General features: G+C 33.6%; 1 long non-coding RNA gene across 32 annotated transcripts in view; it reads left to right on the forward strand.

Annotated features, from left to right (window-relative positions):
• Positions 1-3,639: 3,639 nt before the first annotated feature.
• LOC149569984 (uncharacterized) overlaps positions 3,640-25,059 on the forward strand; it is a 65,447-nt gene continuing 44,027 nt past the window's right edge. For 10 of the 32 annotated variants that reach the window (XR_016362858.1, XR_016362835.1, XR_016362856.1 and 7 more), the window contains exons 1-3: positions 3,640-3,747; positions 3,923-4,012; positions 4,102-4,174. This is a non-coding gene — a long non-coding RNA (uncharacterized LOC149569984). Of the gene's footprint in view, positions 3,748-3,922; positions 4,013-4,101; positions 4,175-4,297; positions 4,761-13,125; positions 13,381-17,241; positions 17,311-17,413; positions 17,898-24,192; positions 24,747-25,059 lie in introns of those variants that run through there. The other 22 variants (XR_016362845.1, XR_016362834.1, XR_016362842.1 and 19 more) reach the window with 13 other exon arrangements.

Below are 25,059 nucleotides of genomic sequence, written 5' to 3' on the forward strand. Positions count from 1 at the left end.
ATTTTTGTTAAAATTTGGTTGCCATGCTGTGAAGTTAATGTGATGTCCCTTACAAAACTTGTAATAATCAGAACTTAAAATTTCAGCTTTGTCCTTTGAATTATGGCAAAGAATGAACCATTATTTATCTACAAAGGAGGTTATGTTACTTACCTTGTCATCCCATTTCTTAGATATGATGCGTACCAACTTGATTTTGTATTTTGGTGGTCCGTTCCAATACATGTAGATGCCCTTTTCTACGCAATCCATCCATCTTCCTTCACTATGCGAATTACTGATGATGATTCCTTCATTATTTTTGTTCTTGATTGGAGATCTTGCATTAGGGTTTCTTGCCTCTCTTTGGTTGATTGTTGCTTGATTTTTCTTTTTGGTGCAATGGAATATATGCCTCCTTTGCTAGGTGGAATGTTGGCTTCCACAGAGTGCTTTCACAGCTGTTCTTAAGTGAGCCATGAGTTTCCAATGTCTTAGGGAAGCTCTTCAATGCAGGACCTAAAGGAATTTTATTGGCCTCCGAAATTGTTCTGGGCTGATCTACTTGCTTGGTTTGACCTAGCTTCCTTGGGCTAGGGTTTTGATTTGGTAGAGGAGCATATTTTGTTTTGCTAAAAAACTCTTTTTGGATTTGTAGTTTTGTTGTAATTCCTTCCTTGTCATGTTGTCACCGATTTTTATTTTATTTTTTCCTGCTTTGCACGATCTACCATCCATCTTCATTCCTATAGTTTTGATTCTTGGTAATTTTCGCATTATGTTTTTTATGCTCTTGGATTAGGTTTTCAAACCCATTTGTGCATGTTCTGGTTTTACTCAGTCACTTTCTATTCAGAGAGGAGAGGCTTTCAAATTTGTTGCTGGTTATCAAGGGACCGAGTTCCTTTTTCTATTGCTGGTACGAATATTGGAGTCAAGTGGAAGATTTAAAATTTCCTTGTGAATTTGTCTTATTCACCATTTTGCAGAGCAGAGCAAAATTTATTTAATATTAAATGTTATTTTACTAAGATAATTTATCAAATTTTAAAAATTTATAGATTAATAATATTTAGAATTATAACTTTGTTTTTTTATTCAATTGTATTTAAAAAAACAATATGATTTTACAAATATTTTTAAAAATATAATAATATTTTAAATATTTATATTATATTTTGACTTTTAGATTGTAAATTAATTATACTAATTGTAACCAAAAAATTAAGAATATTATATTAAATTAAAAAAAGATCTCAAATAAATTAATAAAAAATCTATCAAACTATTCTTGATGATTAAATAAATATTAAAATTGTATATCTATAGATTACATTACTTTTATTATTTATTTATTTTAGAAACTTGATTAAAGTTTATACATTGATGAGTAATTAAGCGGGACAAATTTTATTATCATTTTAAAGAGGGGTAAACGCTTTGACCTGGAGCTATGAACCAGTGAGGCCACAAACGGGGGACCTCATCCCCATGAGATTTGAACTTTGATGGCAAGGATAACAATGCAATAACTTAACCATCACAACATGCCACTGTTGGCAAAAGGGTTTGTGGTAAACCTAGTGTGACTCGAACCGGAGTTGATGCGTAGCACTGGGATCATTAGCCTAACACTACGCCTCACGACTCGCCTTCACACCAACTCGGCTACTCACTCACCCTTAAAAAAGGGTTTGTGGTAAACCTAGTGTGACTCGAACCGGAGTTGATGCGTAGCACCGGGATCATAACAAATTTTTTTATCACTATTATATTCATCACAAATTAACATTTGTACTTAAATTTTTTTGTCAATACCATCTTAATTAAATTAATAACATATAATAAAATTGAATATATGAAAATTTTAAAATAACATATATATATTAGAATTAAATCATATCTACAATATATAAATTAAACTATTGTTGAAGAAGGAAAATCATGCAAATAAAAATTATAAAATTCAAAATGATGTTATGAAATCCAAGTGAAGTATTTATTGATTAAACTCGCAATGTAATTTAGAAAATTATTTATAGATTAAACTTATAATGTAACTTAAATGTAACTAAAATTGTACAACTATATCTTAGTTTTTATAAGTAAAGTTATTTTAAAATCCAAATACTAAGAATAATTTAAATTAGGTGAGTTGAAATCTTTTTAATTTAATTTACAATTTATAATTTTTATTAGTTAAAATACAAAACCAATAGCTAACAATGATTCTAAAAATTTATCGAAAATAATGTAAATTTTTTAAAATGATGTGTAAAATTAAAATTAATTATAATATTAAGTATTTTACTATTAAGTATATTAAAAGAAGAATACTATTAAGTGTTTTACCATGCTTATTTAAGATAATCTATCTTGATTTTTGTTATAGTCTCACTATATTTCTTGATTATTTATTATCATTCACTCTAGTGCCACATCTTTAATTCTAATTCAGATATGGCTAATCCAAAAAAATTATATGAAGGGTTTTTGTTAGGAATTGACAGATCTAGAACAATATAAGAATAAACAGTTAAATGTAGAAACAAAAGAAGAAAACCATAAGAACATAGATAACACACAAATTTAATGTGGTTCACCCAAACCCTGGGCTACGTCCACCTACATAGCCTTCCAACCTTTCTTATTATCCAGTGATTACAGTACAAACCCTTACAGCTCAATATCGCTACAAGAACAACCTATCTCATTATACATTGCATTATCATGATCCCTAACCCTAAGCTATCTTATATGATATATTCCCACTTTAGGGTTACAATTTTCAAAAAATTACAATCATAAGACAACGTGCCGTATTATGTTAAAAACATAAATATCTTTTATATTGTGCTCTCTAATCATCACATTTTGATTCAAAAGATTTTGTTGAGTTCACCAAATACTATGTAGGCACATAACTTTTCATACAACAACAATTACAATAATAATAACTCAAAACAAAGGTTTAAAGGGTTGAAGGTTCCCAAATTTAAAATTAATTATTAATAATTGTTTCACTATTTTTAAAAGAATAAAGTACATGTTTATGTTTTTATTTAAGAATGTGGAAGAAGAAAGTTCAAACTAATCTTCAAAACTACATTTGTAGGTTAAATTATTAAATTTTCATACAAAACATATTTTAAAATTATAATATAATAATTATATTAATATGAAAAATGGATAGATGGCCTTTATGATAGATTGCCTTCATCATATATTAGAAAATATGATGTGAAATGTTAAAAAAATCTAAAGGCAAATAACTTAAAAATATATAATAATTTATCAACAAAAAATTACTATGTATTATTTGAAAAGTAAGCAATGTTATTAAAATTAATACATAATATATGTTCCAAAATGTTAATTGTTTATTAAAATGAATATAAATTAAAACATTAATAACAAAAATTATGTGTAAGTTAATTTTTTTTATAGATTATATTTATTATTAAAAATATATAATAATTTATCAACAAAAAATTACTATGTATTATTTGAAAAGTAAGCAATGTTATTAAAATTAATACATAATATATGTTCCAAAATGTTAATTGTTTATTAAAATGAATATAAATTAAAACATTAATAACAAAAATTATGTGTAAGTTAATTTTTTTTATAGATTATATTTATTATTTTTCGAATATGATTTAATCAATTTTCTTACTTAAATTTTTTAATTTATAGCAATATACGGACTGTGCTCTCAGAGGCCATGTCCGCTCTGTAATATTACTTCATATATTTCGAACACAGGTATGCCTAGCGAAAATTCTTCACCGATTGACGGTAGAAAATAAACTATAGGAAAATAGTCCGCTTAACATTGCAGTGTTTATGGCTTGTAATTTATAGGTTTTCTTTCCGGCAAATTTTTGTCATGATTTTGAAGTGTGAAAATAAAAAGACAAACATCTGCACAACATTTCAGGAAGCGTAGTCGTTGGGATGGTCCCTGCGTCTCGTTGTCGAAGGAATCGATCCGGGTAAACCTCAGACCCAACAATTGTTTTGGGAGTCAGTAAGTATAGTTTTTAAAATTTGCACATTCGCCAGGAGGGTTCTACTTGAAAAAGGTCAAATTGTTTATTTTCTAATTTCATGTTTTAGATGATCGAAGTCATTGAGATGGCTTGGCCCCCTGCAACTCGCTGTGGGAGGAATCGATTCCGATCGCCATCTGGTATATCTCAGACTCAATAATTATTTGGGAAGTCGTCATATATGGTTTTTAAAAAATTGCACATTCATTAGAGGGGTTCCACTTGAAAAGTTTAAGATGTCTATTTTCAATTTCATGCTTTAGGTAAAGCATATAATTAAGAGTTTTAATGGCTTATATTTGGGGGAGATTTTGCAAATGATGTTGCAAGCAAAGTGGGCTTAACATTGGAGGAAACGTCATGGTTAAGCACGGTTGGATAAAGAGGGCTTAACCTTAACCTGGAGGAAAATTTGTGTTTAAGCGTGCTCGAGCTTGAGTAGTACAAGGATGTGCAACCTCTTGGGAAGTCTGATGCTTCATCACCTAGGTGCAAAGAATGCTAGGTGTTCCATTCATTTTCATGAGAGACGAGTTCTTGTGAACCACTCCTCATGAAATATGGACCAATGAGGTTGACTCCAAAACTGCACAATACGAATTTTGATAGCAATATCACAATGAGTTTTTTTTCTAGGTTTATTTATTTATTTTTATTTTATTTCCACAAAAAATCACGACAAGATTTTGTTTAATTTTTGCCATTAAAATCAAGGAGAGTTTTGCATGATTTTGTCCTTAGAAATTGTGTTTTTTTGGGTTATAACCTTATGAAGGCATGTAATTTCAACATCACATTTGAGGGTTTGACGGTTTCTTCACACAATCATGGGTTGCTTTTTGCTAATTTTTTTGTCAATGAAAATGGAAGCTTTTTGGCTTTGTTACCCAACACTAGGAGAAGAGACCTAGTAGCCGTTAGGGGATCCAATGACTGTGATAGTGTAGATCTCATAGATACCTCCTAATAGCCAATGATACATCTAATTATAGATCAATTTTTAGCTTTTTTGGTTGGTGATTGACCCATTTGTACTCAATATCTTTAACTCGCAAAATTACCCCTCTAATATTATATTCACCAAAGGATGTGATATTCTCATTCATTAAACGTATGGAACTAGCACTAACACGACTTGCATAATTGTGTCTTCAAACGGAAAAAATAAGTCATGGGTGAATAGCAGCAAATCATAAACACATCCCCATCTGAATAATCTGATGAAAAAGTAGAATGTATCTGAATGAGATTAAGAGTTTAAGAAGTCCATACAATTCACTTGGTATGTTGTGGATAATTATTTCCAAGAGTCAATTTACAACATGTATCGGTGCTTCATAAAGAGATCTTCAATTTATGGTAAGTGACCTTCCTGATAAACATTTTAACAAGCTATCAGCTTTCCTTTGAAAATGAGGTTTTTGGACTGGATTATAAACTATAATGCATGAATGGTCTATGCTGCTACTATTGTTTTGTTGGAGTACAAAAAGACACAGTGAGAGAGGAGGTTGGGGGAGGTAAGTCAATGTCTCATAAAACCCGACAAATGTTTTGACCAAAACATGAACATGAAAAGACCAAGCATAGAAATAATGATAAGACTTTGCCCATTAAAACTTCAACCCATTTTGATGACAAATAGGACTACAACACGGATACTGTGATGACTAAAACAACTGACGCATATAATGATAACTATTGCTGAACTGGGATTCAGGACACTTCTTGTTAAATTGACATGAATGTTAAAATCATTTTGTACTTTCAACAACGGGCTGTATTAATTATACCATGAAACAATGAATGTGAACTCACGATCAACAATATAATCATAAGAGACTGTAAGGTAAATGAGCAGTGTGCATTTATACAACATATTAAACACAATGGATAAATGCAGATCAAATGAACTTAGAACTATTTTAAAACTTGATGATACATGATATGTAGATGATTATGAAAAACAGAAACATCATAACACCAACAATAATGTTATAATAACAATACATAAACACAATGGATAAATGCAGATCAAATGAACTTAGAACTATTTTAAAACTTGATGATACATGATATGTAGATGATTATGAAAAACAGACACATCATAACACCAACAATAATGATTGTGATAATAACAATACATAACACCAATAATGTTAGAGTGGAAACCCTCTGGGGAATAAAACCTCTTGAAGTTGCCTTACTGGCTTATGTGAAAATTTTCAAGTTTACAATGCCTCACTAGCCGTAGAGTCTCACTGAGAATGCTATCTCACTGATAGACTTCTCTAATACCTCACTAGCCAAGCAATGCGTCTCACTGGCAATGTGTCTCATTGACACTGTGTCACTGCTAAGCTGTCACACTTAATTTCTTTACAAATTAACACAGAGTACTATCTTTGTTTCTTTTAATAGCCTATTCTTGTCTTGCATCACCTGAGACTTGGAATCATTTGCATAACATTAATCTAAGATTCATACAGTATGTCATTGCAGATAATAGTCCTATATGTAACAATATATCATATGTATTCTTGATACTAATTCGCTATCAACTCTGTATGATCAAATCAATACAGTGCCTTTTAACTACTGAAATATATCACAATAATTCCTTGTCTGACATGTGTTTCCCCTGAATGTACATATCTAAGCTCATCATTATTATATATATATATATATATATATATATATATATATATAATGATCTATGTTTTCAGTTGAAATAAAACTGCCATACTGATCAAAACATAACAGTCAACTTGTTTTTCAAATATATATATATATATATATATATATATAATGATCTCTGTTTTCAGTTGAAATAAAACTGCCATACTGATCAAGACATAACAGTCAACTTGTTTTTCAAACTTATCAGACTTCTTCCACTGTAACTAAAACATCCTTTGTTTAACAAGAGAGCTGTTAATCTGAAAACCCCAATCACCTTCGAAACAAGAGAAGCTGAAAGCATAGATGCAAGTAAGAAAAACATTATGATCTTGAGTCACAATCTTGACAAGAAACTGAAACACTAACCATGGTTTACTAAACTTCTTCAACTGTAACTGAAACATCTTTTGTTTAACGAGAGAGCTGTTAATCTGAAAACCCCAATTCCCTTCAAAACAAGAGAAGATGACAACATAGATGCAAGCAAACAAAACATTATGATCTCGAGTTACAAACTGGACAAGAAACTAAAACCCTAACCATAGTTTACTAGACCCTTTCCTTTATCTTTCTTAACAGGTATGTACAAGGAGTTCAATTTACATAACAAAAACTGAACAAGCTTTTAATGACACTTGGGTAACCAAAAACTTGACAACAGAACAAAGACATGCTTATGTTTCACTACAATATATGTACACAAAGTACTATAACTTATGACAAAAGCTTAACAAAAACGTTACTCTTAACCAAAAAGACTATATTGTGCAAAGAAACTCAAACAAAAGTCAAATGAAATGAGGGACCCTTGTTGAGTTTTCGAACCAGAATACATAGGAATAAACAACAAACAGAAACAAGTAAAAACAAATAGCAAGAACATCAGAGATACCCTTGAGGGAAAAACCCGTCTCCTCGAGGGGAAAACCCAGCCACCTAAAAGATCTTCTTTATTGAATAGTCAAAGGGACCCAGTAAAACGTTCACAAGCTTTAATCTGGAAAGAATCCTTCACAGATATTGTTAACACTTAACAATCACTCAAAAGGTATTGAAGACAAAATGCCCTCCTCCGCACACATATATTCGCACCAGCTGCTCCAGCCATTATTTCTCTTTACAGATTGAACATTTTGTCTATAGATATCAGAATAGACAATGGTCCCTAAAGTCTCACAGAAATAATCAACACTGAAAATCTTACAGGATATGTCAATCATGCACATATTGAATATACTATATTATTATAACTATAAAACCAAAAGCGTTTCACAAAAGACCAGATGGACAATATTTGTGCAACAACCACATCTGCTGTTGAGAGATGCTATAAATATATTTTCTGTTGCAGCATCTATTGATTAGACTTCTAAGAACAGAAGAGTCGCCACAGGGAACACACAAAGTCTCTTAAGTAATGTCCAAATTTGATAACACTAACATCTCTTTTAATAAGCCATGGCACAACAGATATAATAGAAAACTAATCTATCACAATGGACTGACAATTATCAAGGCACCAGGTAAGACACAACAGTCATAATGTGAGCCGCTGTGAACATCAAGAAGACCTAATGCCATGTCAGTACAAACCGGATATGAGGAGGGAATTGTTGAAAACTACAATTGGAACAATTGTTGTTTTGTCTTTGATGTCAAATCTACTGATGAGACATGTTGATATCTGATCTAAATGTCATATCTATTTTGATTGATGAAGAGGATTTGAGAGATTGCTCATAACAATAGCATCTAGAGGAAAGGTTGAGTTATGAAAAGGACGTTACAATGGACATTTGATTCATTAGACTTTGACAAACCAAAATGATTGTTTATATCATTGATGTAAAGCTTAACCGAGCAATGGAATGAAAGACTAAGGATTGCCGAGTGATGCTAGTGTCAATTGAGCCACAGTAAGTGCCAAGAAAATTTAGTGTTGACTGAGCATCAATATCGACCGAGCAAGCTAGTTGATGTCGAGCCAAGATGTTCTACAATGACCAAGTGATTAAGTGATGACCGAGTGTTAGAAGTTAGTTATTGCCAAGTAACAGTATTTTGAATGCATTTGAGGAATCGTGATTTGCAGCCGACTTAGTTGATTTCTTGGGATATGGAAACCGTGTTGAAGATAAAATTGATGAGTTCAATCATTAAATCCAAGGAGAGGATTAGGTAGAATACCTAAGATCGAATTCGATGGATGAGAAGTTTCTAGAAAAGAAGGAAGATGAATAGATACAATGAACCTGATGAACCAGATTGCAAACCCTGAGATCTACAGTGATCATGGAAAACAACAAAACAAGAATTACCTATTTAAGGAGCTATAGAGCCGAACTTTAAAGTGATGCGCACAGAGAAAGGTGGAGCAGAGGCACACAAGTGTGTAAGTGTGAGACCGAAGCAAAAGGAATGCTTGCGCAAATGCTGCTGAAGTTGATAAGTGAATCTCAGCAGAAGGCTTAAGTTTGATGTGAAGGGGGATGACTGCTTGAAGGGTTGCCAAGCGAGTTAAGAGACAAAGTTGAAAAGGGGAACTTATCAGTGAATCAACATGAGCCAAACAGTGATTTGAACCTGCAAAAGTGAGTTGTAAATATACATATCAAAACCCTACTGTTTTCTTTCTAATAATTGTAAACAATTTGTATTGAAATCCTTTTAATCAAAGGTTGACCTAATAATCATTGAAGGACTTCACTGTCTATTTAAATCCTTTAGCAATGTGAATGTGACATTCTAAATGGAATGATCAAAGTCCTCTGACAAGGTCACTCCTAATAGGGTGATTAAATCCTTTAACCAGGTTACATTTAACAGTGTGTATTGTAACCTTTAACAGGGTTGGCTCCTAACAAAGCTCACTTCAAAAGAGTGAAAAAGTGGTGACATGTTGCTGGTGGTTTTTCCCAAATTGGGTTTCCACGTTAAATCCTAGTGTCAAACTTGTGTTGAATGTTTTATGATGTTTTACATATACTTGTTTACGCTCAGCAAAATCTGTTATAATAGGACAGTGAACTGCTAGTAATTTTGTTGATCAATATTTAGTAGAGACTAAGTTACAGTAGGATAAGCAGAACAGTGAATGTTTATGTTTCATTGTTCAAATGGTACTTAAGGACCTTGAGTAACTGATTCACCCCCCCCCCCCCCAATTATTCCAAACATTTCTAACAAGAATATCAAGCAAGTCTTCTTACAGCAAGGAGAAAAAAAACCAATGACATATAGATGAAAATATATGAATGAATAAAACAATTTGATGTCTGGCACCATAACATTATGAAATCATGCAGAGACGGTAGAGCAAGAAGTAGGATCATCTTCAGATAAATACTAAGTCTCTGACAAATAAGATATAGCTACAGAGCAATCATTTCAGGTAAATGATCTCTCTCACGGCTACTCACAAACATGAACACTCCCTCTTAGTAAGGAAGAGATCATTCATGTGACACAGTGTGTCTTCAACCTGACAAGCACAATGGAGCTGCAACCAAAGGATGTCAATAACAAAATAATAAAATATCATAACAAAATTTCTTAAATGTAATCTCAGCATGACATTCTCAATGGTTACTCCTAGAGGATAAAAGAACAAAAAATAAAGTCATGGAGTCTTACACATGACTTCTACCATGCCTAGTCACAGAGGGTGGAACAAGGCTTTTTCACCTCAAAATTCTCCTAGAGAAGAATGCATCTCCCCCATGCCTACTCGCAGAGGATTGAACATGGGATTTCACCTCAAACTACTCTCATAGAGAGAAACTCATTAACAAGGGATTACACCTCAAACTTCTCTCTCTCGGACAAGAACTCATTAACACAAAGATCATTTGAATACTGAGACTCCCTCTCAGTAGGGGCAGCATGCTCAACCTTAGATTATCACCAAAAAAGCCTCTCTTCAGGATCTTTACTAGACCCTCTCTGATACCATTTTAAGTTTTCAAACCATAATGCATAGGAATAACCAACGAACAAAAACAAGTAAAAACAAATATGCAAGAACATCAGTTATACCTTGGGAAACCCGTCCTTGAGGGGAAAACCCAGCCACCCAAAACATCTTCTTTATTGATTGATCAAAGGGAAACAGTACAAAATTCACAAGCTTTGATCTGGAAAGAATCCTTCACAAACTTAACAATCACTCATTCAAGGTATTGAAGACAGAATACCCTTCTTCACACACATATATTCACACCAGCTGCTCGAGTGGTTATTTCTCTTTACAGATTGAACACTTTGTCAATAGATATCTTGATAAACAACTGTCCCTAAAGTCTCACTGAAATAATCAACACTGAAAATCTTACAAGATATGTCGATCATGCACACATCGAATAGGCAATATTATTATAACCATAGCTGAAGTAAGATAGGGCAATTCACAAAAGACCAGATGGACCATATTGATGCAGCAACCACATCTGCTGTGGAGAGATGGTATAAATATATTTCTTTTGCAGCATCTATCAATTAGACTTCTCATAACAGAAGTCTCCACAGGGAACACCGAGAGTCTGTTGGAGTAATGTCCAATTCAATTCTGCTCTGCTGTTAGCTCAAACTATGTTTCGCAGAAAGCCCAAAAACAATCACCACATTTGATAGCACTAACAACTCTATTAATAAGCCACGCCACAACAGATATGATAGAAAACTGATTCATCACAATGAACTGAGGATTATCAAGGCACCAAGTAAGACACAAGAGTCATAACTTGAACCACAACGGACATCAAGAAGACCTGATGCCATGTCATTACAAACCCAATACGAGGAGGGGATATCAAGCAACTCTTGTAGCTGCAGGGAGAAGAATAACCGATGACATATAGATGAAAATATATGAATGAATAAAACAACTTGATATCTGGCACCATAACATCATGAAGTCATGCAGAGACAGTAGCGGCAAGAAGCTAGATCATCTTCAGATAAATACAAAGTTTCTGAAGAATAAGAAATAGCTGCAGAGCAATCATTTCAGGTAGATGATCTCTCTTGCAGCTACTCACAAACATTAACAATCCTAACTAGGGTTATACTCTTTTACTATTTACAAACCAAGAAATGATGAGACCTGTATCAGGGTTGAGAGAGAACAAAAGCTTTTAACTTGAATAAACAGACCTCGTACAAATTTTAGGAAACACAAAGAAAGCCTTAGATTATCAACAATCTAAATACTGATAAGGAAAGACTGATAGAGATTAACAAACAAACTACAATGATAATCAATAGTTAAAGACAGGATTAAAAAACACCTCAATATCTCCATGATAAGGATTAGTTAATTTGAAAGCTATCATATCAAATAACCAAACACCATGCTACATTCCTTGTTCAAAAACTGTCTCAGATTTTTTCAACTGTCTTAAACCGAGCAACATTCCTTCCATAGAGAGAATCAAAACTGTCCATCATGCTTTGGCTCAACTCGAGCATGAAATTTTCAAACTACATCATGAACCAAATTTATGCTTGAGCTCAAGGGCTTCCAAGATAATCAAGCATTAAATTGATGAGTTACAAATGAATTCACGGGTGGTGATTATCCAAGGAGCACCATTACCAACTTATGTGTAAGTATCAACATATCAGTTGCTGCCTTCTCTGAGATCATGCATTGATGCTCCTCAAATGATGTAATGATAGGCTCTTTGTTCCATTAATGTGTAATGGAGAAAACGTGAAGCCTTATAAACTAGGTTCCATGGGTGTGCATATCCACACCCCTGGGATGCGTACCGGTACCCCACGTACTGGGTACTCAGTGGAAAGCATCATTGGTAAGGACCTTTATTAAGATTTCTGATTTTTGTTCAGTTTTGTTGTAACGTATCATCCTGTTGCTTATCAAGTACTGATTAATAGTAAACTATATCACTGTTCAAGTCAAGTTTATCATTGCAATATTTCATTGTTATAACTTGTATGATTTATGATCTTCTTGTTCATGTTTAAAGTCCGCCTTCTCTGATAAGCATCTAAACATTTATCATATATTATTACTACTGTTTTCAAACATATTGCAAATCTGAAACTCAAAGCAATACATTATGTCTGCAAAATTTATCACTGTTCTTGTGTTAAAAAACCATTGTCATGATTCATACTTTCAGATTTTCTACAAATATTAAATTATATTTAAATAAATGTTTGACATACCCAACCCTGTCCCCTATTTTGAAAAATACCTGTACCCGTACCCTAAGTACCCAAGTACCCCTGTCCCCGTGCAACCTTTATAAATAAGGCTTTTTTGAGCAATGAATTTGACATTTTCTTATTAAAAAATATGCTTGTGTTTGAACTTTGGATGATAAAACTAACGGTTCTCTTGCCTTTTTTATGATTTGATACCCCCACTGTCATTTGATGCCTTCAGTATACTTGTAACCCTAATCTTGGAAATGGAAAGACATGTTTCCTTCCAGAGTGGCGCCTGTTCATTGTATTATTATTTCCTAACTAAACAGGTTGTTGCTAGTTACTAATGTTTGTTATATGTAACTGCTCCTTGACAAACAATTGCTCTTAATAGGATTGCTACATTATTATCAGAGTGTTGTTTTAATTATGACCATTGCTGAGTTTATACAGATCACTGTTACTCTTATAATCAATTTCTGATTCTTATTCATATGTGCTGTAATAAATCTGTCATCTCCAGAGTTGTCCGCCTCTTTTCTGAGTCATACCATTCTATCCAATTATAGCAATATTTCCAATAATTTTTTTCTCAAAGTAGATATATTAGAAATAATATGTTCTATATCAGATCGATGTCTTTGGAACTGCTTCATTATGGCAATTGTATGGACTATTGGAAAAAATTGTTTGAAGGTCAAGTAACATGATCATTGACTAAATTTCATGCTTGTATTTCCTTACACAACTAGGAATAACATCCTCGGTCATACATTTAACTTCAAGCCAACCTGTGCTCTGCTCCAAACCATTGCGTGGTCCTGCATAATTTGCCTTTGCCTTTGCTGCTTGTTTCTAAGCTTCTTGAGATCTCAACCTTACCAGTCTAAGCAATCAAGGTAAGCATAACCGTAGCAACACTTTCACTCTTCAGTCCTAATCACTGAAAATCCCCAAGCTTTAAATGGCATTGACCTGTCCAACTGTAGTTTCAGACTTGAGAAGTGTAATAAGTAAATGTATTGCTTTTGAGTTGGAACCAACTGCATCTGTTCTATTCTTTCTAAACCTAACAAAATACTATAATCTGTTTCTTCTCAATATGTTTACAATTGATGTGCATGTATATACCTGGAAATGCTCAATATAATGAGCTATAGTTGCCTATACACCAGCTAGATCTTCCATTCCTATACTTTCATCCGGACTGCAAAACAGTTATCTTAAAATGTATACATATAGAAAAAGAAAAGTGAAACCTGCAAAGTTGATGTTGTTTCTCTTACAATAACAGATTGCCATCCACTAACAGAACCATTTCCAGTAAAAATCTCCCTTAATTGTCTTCAGAACTGCATCATTATAAGGAGTGGTGAATTATGGAATAATTCTGTAATGCTCTAAGAAGATGATCAATGACTACTTTTCTGTTTTTACACCTGAGGCGTAATTGCTCAAATGAACTTAGAATAATATTCTTGATCACAGATAAGTTCCTCCAACCCTGCTATGGTAACAAACCACCATGTCATCCTGCTTAGTTGCCTTTGTTGCTGATTTCTAAGACTTTGCAAACTCAAGCCTTAGCAGTCCTCTCTACATTCATTCTTAAGTCTTTCTTACCTCGTGAGGCATATCAAAAGGCCAAAAGGCAATTCTATTTCCAGGGTGAAGAAATTTGGTAAATTACAAAAATTCCATTCTCACAAACCAGACAAACCAATGTTCAATATTGTTTAACTCACAAAAATTATAAAATATCTCTTTAGGCACCTGGTCCAAAGGATGTGATATTCACATTCATCAAACCTAGACGAATAGACAATAGCACTAGCAATTATGGGCAAACAGAAATTAATCATAAATGCATTCCCATCTTAATGTTCAGATATAAAACACAGAATTTAGATAATCAAAACTTTATAAAGTTCCCACAACTCACTTCTTTTTCTCTGGGTGATCATTGCCATGCTTTAATTTGCAGTATGAATAGGTGCTTCACAAAGAGAGCTTTGATTGCAGTATGTTCTTTTCAATTCAGGTGGATGTGTTTACCTGGTAATGCTCACTAAATTGAGCTAGAGTTGCACTTATGCCATTGGGATAATTTATGCTTGCCATTCCATCCAAGTCTCTAAAAAAAATATAGAAAAAGAAATTTGAAGCCTGCAAATTTACATTTGATGTCTTTGATTATCATTTATCTCAAGCTGATCAAATAGTATCCAATCATATCAATATTTCCTTCAAAAAACTCCCTGGGTAGATAGATTATAAATAGTATCTTTTATATCATATCAACGTTTTTTGAACTACTACATCAGCATATACAATGTATTGATTATTGCAAAAAATTTGTAGTACACAAGTAAGATGATGTACGACTATTTTTTCATGCTTGTACTTGCTCCAAACAACTAGGAATAACAAACTCAGTAATAAGTACAGACCAACCTGCTCTGCTACTAAACCAGCATGTAAATTGCCTTTTCTCCTTCCTAAGTTTTTTCGGTATCTAAACCTTACCAGTCAAAACTATGGACATATGCATCATAGTAGCTACGCTCTCACTTTTACATCCTCGTCACTCAAAAACCATAAAGCTTAAAGCTGCATTGACATGTACAACTATAATTTAAGACTTGAAGTGTAAAATGTGAAGGTATTGCTTCTCTGAGAACCACCTGCATCTTCTAAATCATTTTATATGAAGATCTAAAAATCCTTATGTTCCCATTTCCTTTTCAATTGATTTGCATGTGTTTAATGCTCGATAAAATGAGCTATACTTGCCCAAATACCATATAGACCTTCTGACCTTACTATTCCGTCTGAGTCTCTGCAAAATAATTTTCTTAAATATGTATATACAGAGAGAGAGAGAGAGAGAGAGAGAGAGCTGCAATGTTGAATTTGATGTTTTTGGATGTCAATTATCTCAAACTGTCCAAATACCATCCAGTAATAACAACAGATCTAATAAAAATCTCCCCTGCTAGATGTTCAAGTTTGTAGCTGCGAGAGAGATCTTTATCTTTGCTGTTATAAAATGGAAATATGTTTGTTATGACCGTTATGGTCACCTTCAACTGAAAGAGACATTTATAAGAATATTTAAATTAATATTATATAAACAGACATGTCTAATACGTCTAATGCGAAGAAGCGTGCATATGGAAATGTGAAGCGTTAATGTGTGGAAATATGAAGGGTCTTTTTTTTGGGACTCAAAGAGACCTACTTGTGAAAGATGAAGAGTCATATACAATCTATTTATGTCATTGATTGGTATAGTGTAAATCAATCAAGTTGAAAAGCCATGCCATTTAATTGATTATTACATGATCAATAAAAGATATTTTTTCTGGTGTGGTATCGGCAAGAGACCTGCAATGTTAAATTTGATGTCTTTGGATGTCATTTATCTCGAACTGTCCAAATACCATCCAGTAATAGCAACAGATCTAATAAAAATCTCCCCTGCTAGATAAGTTATAAAAAATATATTCATTGTCAATTTGTCTTGCGAACGGCATGATCAGATTGAGTGAGTGCATTATTTCACAAATTTGGTGATACTGCACTAAGATGGCCATTTATCACTTTTAGCACATGTACCTGAGTGGCAACTGCTCTATTGAGATTCTGCATAAGATTGTCTTTGCTGTAGTTTACGAGCTTCTCTAGACCCGGACCTTATTATCATAAATCTCAAACTGACCAAATAGTATTGAATAATACTAATAGCAATATTCTCTTGTTAAATTTCCTTTAAAGTTAATTATAATTAAATATATTCTGGATCGCACCAACATGTTTGAAACTGCATCCTTATGGCAAGTGTGTGAATTACTGCACATATTTTGTATGCTCTGATAAGATGGGCCTTGACTACTTATTTTTGCATGTAGCTGAACTGCAGCTGCTCTCACAAACTAGGAAGAACACACCCTCGGTCATAAATATTTACATCTCAATCAGCTCTGTTACTAAACTACCATTTGATCGTATATAGATTCCCCTTGCAACTAGTTTCAGGGTTTATGCACACGTAGACCTTCACAGTCCAAGAAAACTAGGTATGCATCCTCCTAGCAACACTCTCACTCTCCAGCCCTCCTGATCGCAAAAGAATCCCTAAGGTTAAAGCTGTGTTACATTCACAATTGTATTTCCAGACTTGACAAGTGCAACATGCAAAGGTAAACTATCTAGACCATTGAAAATACAAGCTTTCTTCATATGCAAGTTCTTTCCATCGATCCCTATTTTCTGTAACTAATGCAAAGCTTTATGACAACTATCGCTAATTTCTAGTAACTGTCATTTCTTTATACTTTATCCTGTTTCACAGAAGTCTGGTATAATTGAGAATCAGTCCTTGCAGTTTTGGATATTGAAGTGTTATGAACAATCTGATCTGGTATGTTAAAGAGATTCCAATATATTTTGGATGAATTATAATTCCACTCGATCTTCCATCTATATTAGTGTCACTGTATCTAATATGTCTTCTTCCTGCTTAGGCCATGTCTTGGAATGCTGCTGTTTTGATTATGCACTCGTGTGATCTTGTCACTTGCCAATTGTACATTACTGGTACCTTTCTATTCTGCTATAACGCTTTAACAGCCCTTAGTTTGCAATTTATATAAAAATGATCTTTATTCCTGCCTTTGAGTGATTGAAAAACTTATATTTAATATGTAATGAGGGGTTTTACGGAACCAAAATGTCTATTGCCATTTGCACCTCATCCATATAACTAATTGTTTACTTAAGGTGGCAATTACGCAAGGAGCGTCATTACCAATGCTTAAGTGTAATTATTAACATATCCATTTTAATGTGTGCTTTAGAATGATTAGTTTCTACCTTCAAGTGTATGCATCAATGCTCTCAAGTGATACAATGATAGTTTCGCTGCTGCACGTGCACGAATGTGTTCTGCAGAAAACATAAACCCTTATAAATAAAATGTTTTCTGAGCAATGACATCTCCTTAAAATATGCTTGTGTTTAGATGATAGATCTGCCTTTTCTCATGTGTTTCTTACGATTCTATCCCCCTCTTTCATTTGATGCCTTAGGTATACAGATACGTATAACCCTAATCTTGGAAATTGGAAGACATGTTTCCTTCTACAGTTATGTCTCTTTGCGGAGTAGTGGCTGTTCATTGTATTATTATTTCTTAAGTAACAGCTTGCTGCTTGTAGCTAATGTTTGTTATATGTAACTGCTCTTTGACGAACGATTGATCTTAGTAGGATCACTGCATTATTATCAGGTGGTTGTTTAAATTTTGAGCACTGCTGAGTTTATACAGTTCACTGTTACTCTAATCATCGATTTCTGCTTATCATTCATGTGCTGCAATTAATCAATTATCTCAAGTGTTATCTGCCTCTTTTCTTAGTCATATCAGTCTATCGAGTATTGCATATATACTGGCCTCCCTGATGACGTGCTTTTTCTGGGAGATTTCTTCTGTTATAACACATTGGTTTCCAGAAAATCGTGAAGTCTTAAAGACAATTTTCTGATGAATGATAGTTATGTAGAACCCTCATATCAGGGACATGACATAAACTGGGTAGGTGGTATCCAATTATAGCAATATTTCCAATACATTTTTCTCAAGTAGATATGAATAATATGTTCCATAACATATCACGGTGTTTGCAACTGCATCATTATGGCAATTGTATGGATTATTGCACAAATTGTTTAATGGTCAAGTAAGATGATCATTTACTACTTTTTCATCCTTCTGCTTCCTTACACAAACTAGGAGTAACACCCTCTGTCATACATATATCCTCAACCCACCCTGTTCTGCTCCCAAACCATCATGTGGTCCTGCACAAATTGCCTTTGCTGCTTATTTTTTAAGCTTCTCAAGTTTTGAACCTTACTAGTCTGAGAAATCGAAGTATGCATAACCACAACAATACTTTCACTCTTGAGTCCTAACTTCTAAGCACACAGAATCCCCAAACTTAAAAGCTGCATAGACCCATCCAACTGTAGTTTCAGTCTTCAGAAATGTAATAAGTAAAGGAATTGCCTGTGAGTTAGAACCGATTGCACAAATCATTTAATGGTCATGTAAGATGATCATTGACTACTTTTTCATGTTCGTACATACTTAGACTAGGAATAACACCCTCAGACATATATCTATCGTCAGCCCAACCTGCTCTGCTCCCAACATATATATATAATGATCTCTGTGTTGACTTGAAATTAAACTGCCTTACTGATCTTAACAGAATGTTGAACTTCCTTTTCAAACTAATAAAACTTCTTCAACTGTAATAGAAACATCATTTGTCTAACAAGAAATCTCTTAATCTTAAAATTACGATCACCTTCGCAACAAGAGAAGCTGACAACATAGATGAAAGTAAACAAAACATAATGATTTCAAGTTACAAACTTGACAAGAAACTGAAACCCTAACCATGATTTGTTAAAACCTTTCAATATACAAAAAGTTCAACTTACATAGAAAAAAATGAATATGCTTTTAAGTACACTCAGGCAACCAAAAATTTGACAACAGAAAAAAGATGTACTTATGTTTCACTACAAGATATGTACATAATATACTATAAATTAAGACAACAGCTTAACAAAAAACCTTAACCAAAAAGACTATCTATTATGCGAGGAAACTCAAACAACAGTCAAATGAAATGAGGGGCCCTAACTAGGGTTATACTCTTTTACTATTTAGTATTTACAAACCAAGAAATGAGGCCCATAGCAGAGTTAAGAGAGAACAAAAGTTTTTGACATACAAAGATACCCTAGATTATCAACAAACTAAACAGTGAAATTTACCAAGTTCATACAGGTCACTGCTACTCTTATCATCAATTCTGATTATTATTCATATCTTCTGTAATAAATTGATTATCTGCAGAGTTTGCTGTCTCTTTTCTTAGTCATTCCAGTCTATCAAATATTGCATAGAGCACTGGCCTAACTACATGCTTTTTCTGTCAGATTTCTTCATCATAGTGCACTGGCCTCTCTGATGACATGATTTTATTGTTAGATATCTTCTGCTATAGCTTATTAGTTTCCAGAAAATCGTTAAGTCTTACAAGACACTTTAATGATGATTGATAGTTATCTAGAAATCCCTCATGTCAAGGACATGACACAAACTGGTTAGGTGGTATCCAATTTTAACAATATTTTCAATAATTTTTTTAGCAAGCAGACATTCAATAAATAATATGTTTCATATCATGTCAACATATTTGGAGCTGCATCATTACGACAATTGTATCGATTTTTGTACGAATTGTTTAATTGTCAAGTAAGACGATCATTGACTACTTTTTCGAGCTTGTCCTTGCTTACACAAACTAGGAATAACACCCTCAGTCATACATACATTTTCAACGCAACCCTGCTCTGCTCCCAGACCATCATGATATCCTGTATAAATTGCCTTTGCTGCTTTTTTCTAAGATTCACAATATCTAAACCTTACCAGTCTAAGCAATCGAAGTATGCATCACCATAGCAATGCTTTCACTCTCCTAGTCATACAGAATCCCCAAGGTTAAAGCTGCAGTGACGTGTCCAACTGTAGTTTCAGACTTGAGAAGTGTAATAAGTGAAGGCATTCGTTGTGCTTAGAACCAATTCAATATGTTTCATTCTTTCTAAACCTAACAAAATCTGATAATCTTTTTCTTCCCAGTTGTTTTTGCAATTGACATGCATGTGTTTACCTGGAAATGCTCAACAAAATGAGCTATGGTTGCTCATATACCATATAGAACTTCCAACCCTACCATTCCATTTGAGTCTCTACGAAATAATTATGTTAAATATGTACACAGAGAGAGAGAGAGAGAGAGAGAGAGAGAGAGAGAGAGAGAGAGCTGGATGTCTTTGGATATCAATTATTTCAAGACTCAAAATGACCAAATACGATCCATTATATTAATGGTTATAATAAAATTCTGCCCAGCTAGGTAAATTTAAAAATAAATTCATTGTCACATTGTCATAGAACTGTATAATCAATTCGAGTGAGTGAATTACTAGATAAATTTTGTAATGCTTCACTGAGATGGTTATTTACTAGCTTTACCACATGTGCCTGAGTTGCAGCTGCACTATTGTGATCCTGCATAAGATTGTCTTTGCTGCACGTTTGTGAGCTTCTCTAGACCCAAAACTTAGTTTCATATATCTCAAACTGACCAAATAGTATCAAATAATAGCAATTTCTCTATAAAAAAGTCCCTGAGAGATAAATTATAATGAATTACGTTCCTTATCACATCACCTTGTTTAAAATTGCATTTTTATGGAAAGTATGTGAATTATTGCACAAATTTTATAATGATCTTATAACATGGACATTCACTATGTTTTGTGAATTTAGCTGAACTGCAGCTCCTCCCACAAACTAGGAATCACACAACCTCGATCATAAATATTTATTTATCTTGACCAGCTCTGCTACTTGTAGGAGAGGAAAGAAAAAGTTAGAACTCATACAAATAAAGATCCTACTTAACATTGAAGCAGAAATCATACAAATAAAGATCCTACTTAACATTAAAGCTATGATGCAAAGTGCATAAATATGAAACAAATCAACACACTCCCACGAGATGTTCCAACACTTTTCTTTCTTCTTTCAATTTGATATGTTGCTCCCATATGACAATATGCACCTACTCATGAAAGGAAAATAATAGCATGATCATAAGAGTGTTCGAAAAATGTGTTTAGGATTTGATGAAAATAATGATCTCATTATAGGATTTTGAATTAAATATCCAATTTAGCAAATGAATGCACCATTGGGAAGATATCATAATTGAATAGTTTAAATTGTAAAAATCCCATGGCTTATGACAAGAGTTTGAAGTTCATTTTAGGAATAAGTCAACATGAGCTTTAAAACTTGGAAAACGGATTAGTAGGTAATAGGAGAGTGTAAGAATTTGAAAGAGGATAGTGTAAGGGTTGAAGGTGTAAGTGATGGAGAGAAAAGAGGGAGTGGGAAATGGAGAGAAAATTGGAAGGTGGAAGAGTCAAAAGTGGAGAGAAATTAATATGAAAAAGATATAAGTGCAGTTAGAAAAGATAGTGAAATTTAATAAATAAAATTATTAATTCTCTCATAATTGAAAAATTAGACAATTAAATAAATTAATCTATTTAATTGTTGGAAAAGGGGAAAAGGATGGTAAATCAATATAATTTATTTACCAAGACATGAGACCTTAGGATAATGGGGATTAAATAAATAAAAATTTGCCCCTAGGACCAAAGTTTAAATAATTGATGAAATTGGGCGGGGGCCCTAGCTCGGTTGGCTGAATCTTCCCTGTTGCAGGGGGTTGGTCACGGGTTCTAGTCTCCCCCATCCCCATGGTACCGGTGGGCGTGTCGCACCAGCACTACCAGTCACGTTAAAAAGTTTACCCGACACACTGTAGTTTATAGGGGGGGCCGTGCTGCGCCCGATTCCTGCAGTCTAATCAAAATAATAATAATAATAATTGATGAAATTATTTAATCAAAGACAAAATGATAGGACAGGATCAAATTAGAGGACGGAAATTAGTAATGAATTAAATGTTTTGTCATTATCTAGTTGATAGTAGAATGACAAAATATTGGTGAATGATAAATATCAAATGCGCAATATAGAAGACATGTTAAGAAGGGGGCCATAGGCATTAACCATTTTTTATTGTCTATATTTTGACCCTCTTTGAGATGATGTGATTATGAACGTTTGTTTTAAAGAACAATAAAATTGACTTTGAAAATTGTTAGTAGAAAGCTGAAATTAGACAAAGTTGAGTTAGTAATGATGAAACTTGCTTTCATAAGTGCACTTTTGTCATGAGAGCTTTATTTAATGTGGCAAACTTGATGCATCGCACCATGACACAAAAAGTCAAGGCGATAATGCAATCCCTTTGCATAAATATTAAAAACAAACACAATGTACACAAGGAATGTTTCCATTCATCCTGAAGGATATTACATACGCGCCCCAAAACTTTATGAAAAACATCACGCAAATAGAAGAGAAAATAGAAAATAAAGGACCGCCATCTCGACCACTCCCATTCACTCAGTGATATCCTTGACCCCAAAACTTTATGAAACACTGTGCAAATAGAAGACAAAACAAAAAATAAAAGACCACCATCTTGACCACTCCCATCACTCTGTGATATCCTTGGTTAGCATAGGAACATGACCAATGATAAATCAGAAAAAGATAGAGCTTACTCCAAGCAAGTCAACAACCATTCTGATCTTGCTGTCAAAGTTGATAGTTTGTTTGATTGATGTTGATGATGATAATGTCTAGTTTCAAGAATGGAGTACCCCGTCTAAGACTAATAGCATTTGGTTTTGAGTATATTACACCTTGTATAAGACAAATGATGATTGATAAATGAATGATTGATATTGATGTTGATTGATAGGACAAGTTTGATGCGATTGACGTGATTCGATAATTTATCTGATGATGCATGATTTCTTAAAGCGTGATGTTTGAAAAGTCTTTAGATTGTGTTTGCTTAAACATGTCTTGTTAGAAAGGACAGTTTGTTGTAGTGAAACCTGGGGACTCCCCCCTCCAAACCTCAAAGAACTCATCCCCAAGACGTCCCCACACTGGGTACTTGGAGTACTCGAGTACCCCACCTCTATTTTGCAAACATGCCGCTGCTGGGATGAGTGCTTGAATTTCTATTTAAACTTTGATTTTTTAATGTTACTATTCAGTATGTACTATGTTACTATGTTGAATGTTCAATGGTTCTAGTTCGTGTTTCAATTTGGTATGTTATACTAAAACATCGTTTCATAATAACTAGCATTTCAAGCTCTATATGTATAATATACAACCCCCCTCCCTGCCCCAATGTCCCCTTGAAGCCCATTGTCCCTGTGTCCCAATAACACGTCCTAACGTACCCTAGTGCTAGTGTTACATTGGTTTATTAATGACATGAAAAAGATTGTGTCCAAATTGATTGCTGATTTGGATCATTTTCTAATTTTTAGGGTTTTTGAAATATTTGTTTTCCGAGCCTTTTTCTCAGCACTTTATACAATTTTTAGGATTTATTTGGACTTTTTATGATTTTTGGGGATTTTTCAGCATTGTATGCGGTTCTTTTGGTCTATTTCCATGACTGTATTTGATTTTTTTTTTTTTTTTTAAATTAAGACATTAGGCAATTTTTTTGTCTAATTTTTTGAGGTCATATATGATGTTATTGATTTTTTTCAGGTATTTAATATTTACATGAGCAAGAGTTGCCCCCAATGCCTAGCAAGGAAAGGAGATTATGGATAGATGGATGGAGAGGTAAATAGATAAAGGACAGGGGTTACTTAATGTCTTTGAAGTTGTTTAGATCAAAGTAACAAGACTCGGACCCGGCTCTGACTCGACAAGGGCAATTCAACTCATGACCCGGCTCGGACTTGGTCATGACTTGGCAATGACTCGACGAGTCAGGGTATATAAATAGAAATGCCTCAAAGAAATATAAAATATTTGATGACTTGGTAGGTCAAGGTCACGGGTCATTTTAACCCAACAGGGGTAACTTGAATCATCAACTGAGGTGACTCGCGTGACTCACAGTGAGTCTCGTTAACATTAGATTGCCAAGGAATATCCACATAATGGTTGAACATGTTTTCCCCAAACGTAGGCATTAGACACGACTATATAGGGTAATGAGACTTTTTGACTTTCAATGACATGCAATGCATAGGAATGAACATGTCAAGATGTTTCTGTGAAAACATGTTTTTCATTTTATTCCCTTATTTTAATTTGAGTGTCTACTTAAAGCTCCTACCAAAAATATAAGTACCCTAGGGGCTATAGTACACATCACCTTATATATTCATTTCAATTTATGTGGTAGTGTTTACTTGGTAATGTTCAAATCAGGTAGAGCAATGATAACACCAATAGAGTCATCCATGTGTGCTATTCCATCCAAGTCTCTACAAAAGTATTATATCAATGCAAACAATAAAAAATAGAGAAATGAATTGGAAGCCTGCAAATTTAAATTTATTGTTTGTGGTTATCATGTATCTCAAACTCACCAAATAGTATCCAATCATATCAATATTTCCT

This window comes from Cupressus sempervirens, chromosome 3 (genome assembly GCF_028749045.1).
Source record: "Cupressus sempervirens isolate cs-2001-9-10 chromosome 3, ASM2874904v1, whole genome shotgun sequence".
Lineage (NCBI taxonomy): Eukaryota > Viridiplantae > Streptophyta > Pinopsida > Cupressales > Cupressaceae > Cupressus > Cupressus sempervirens.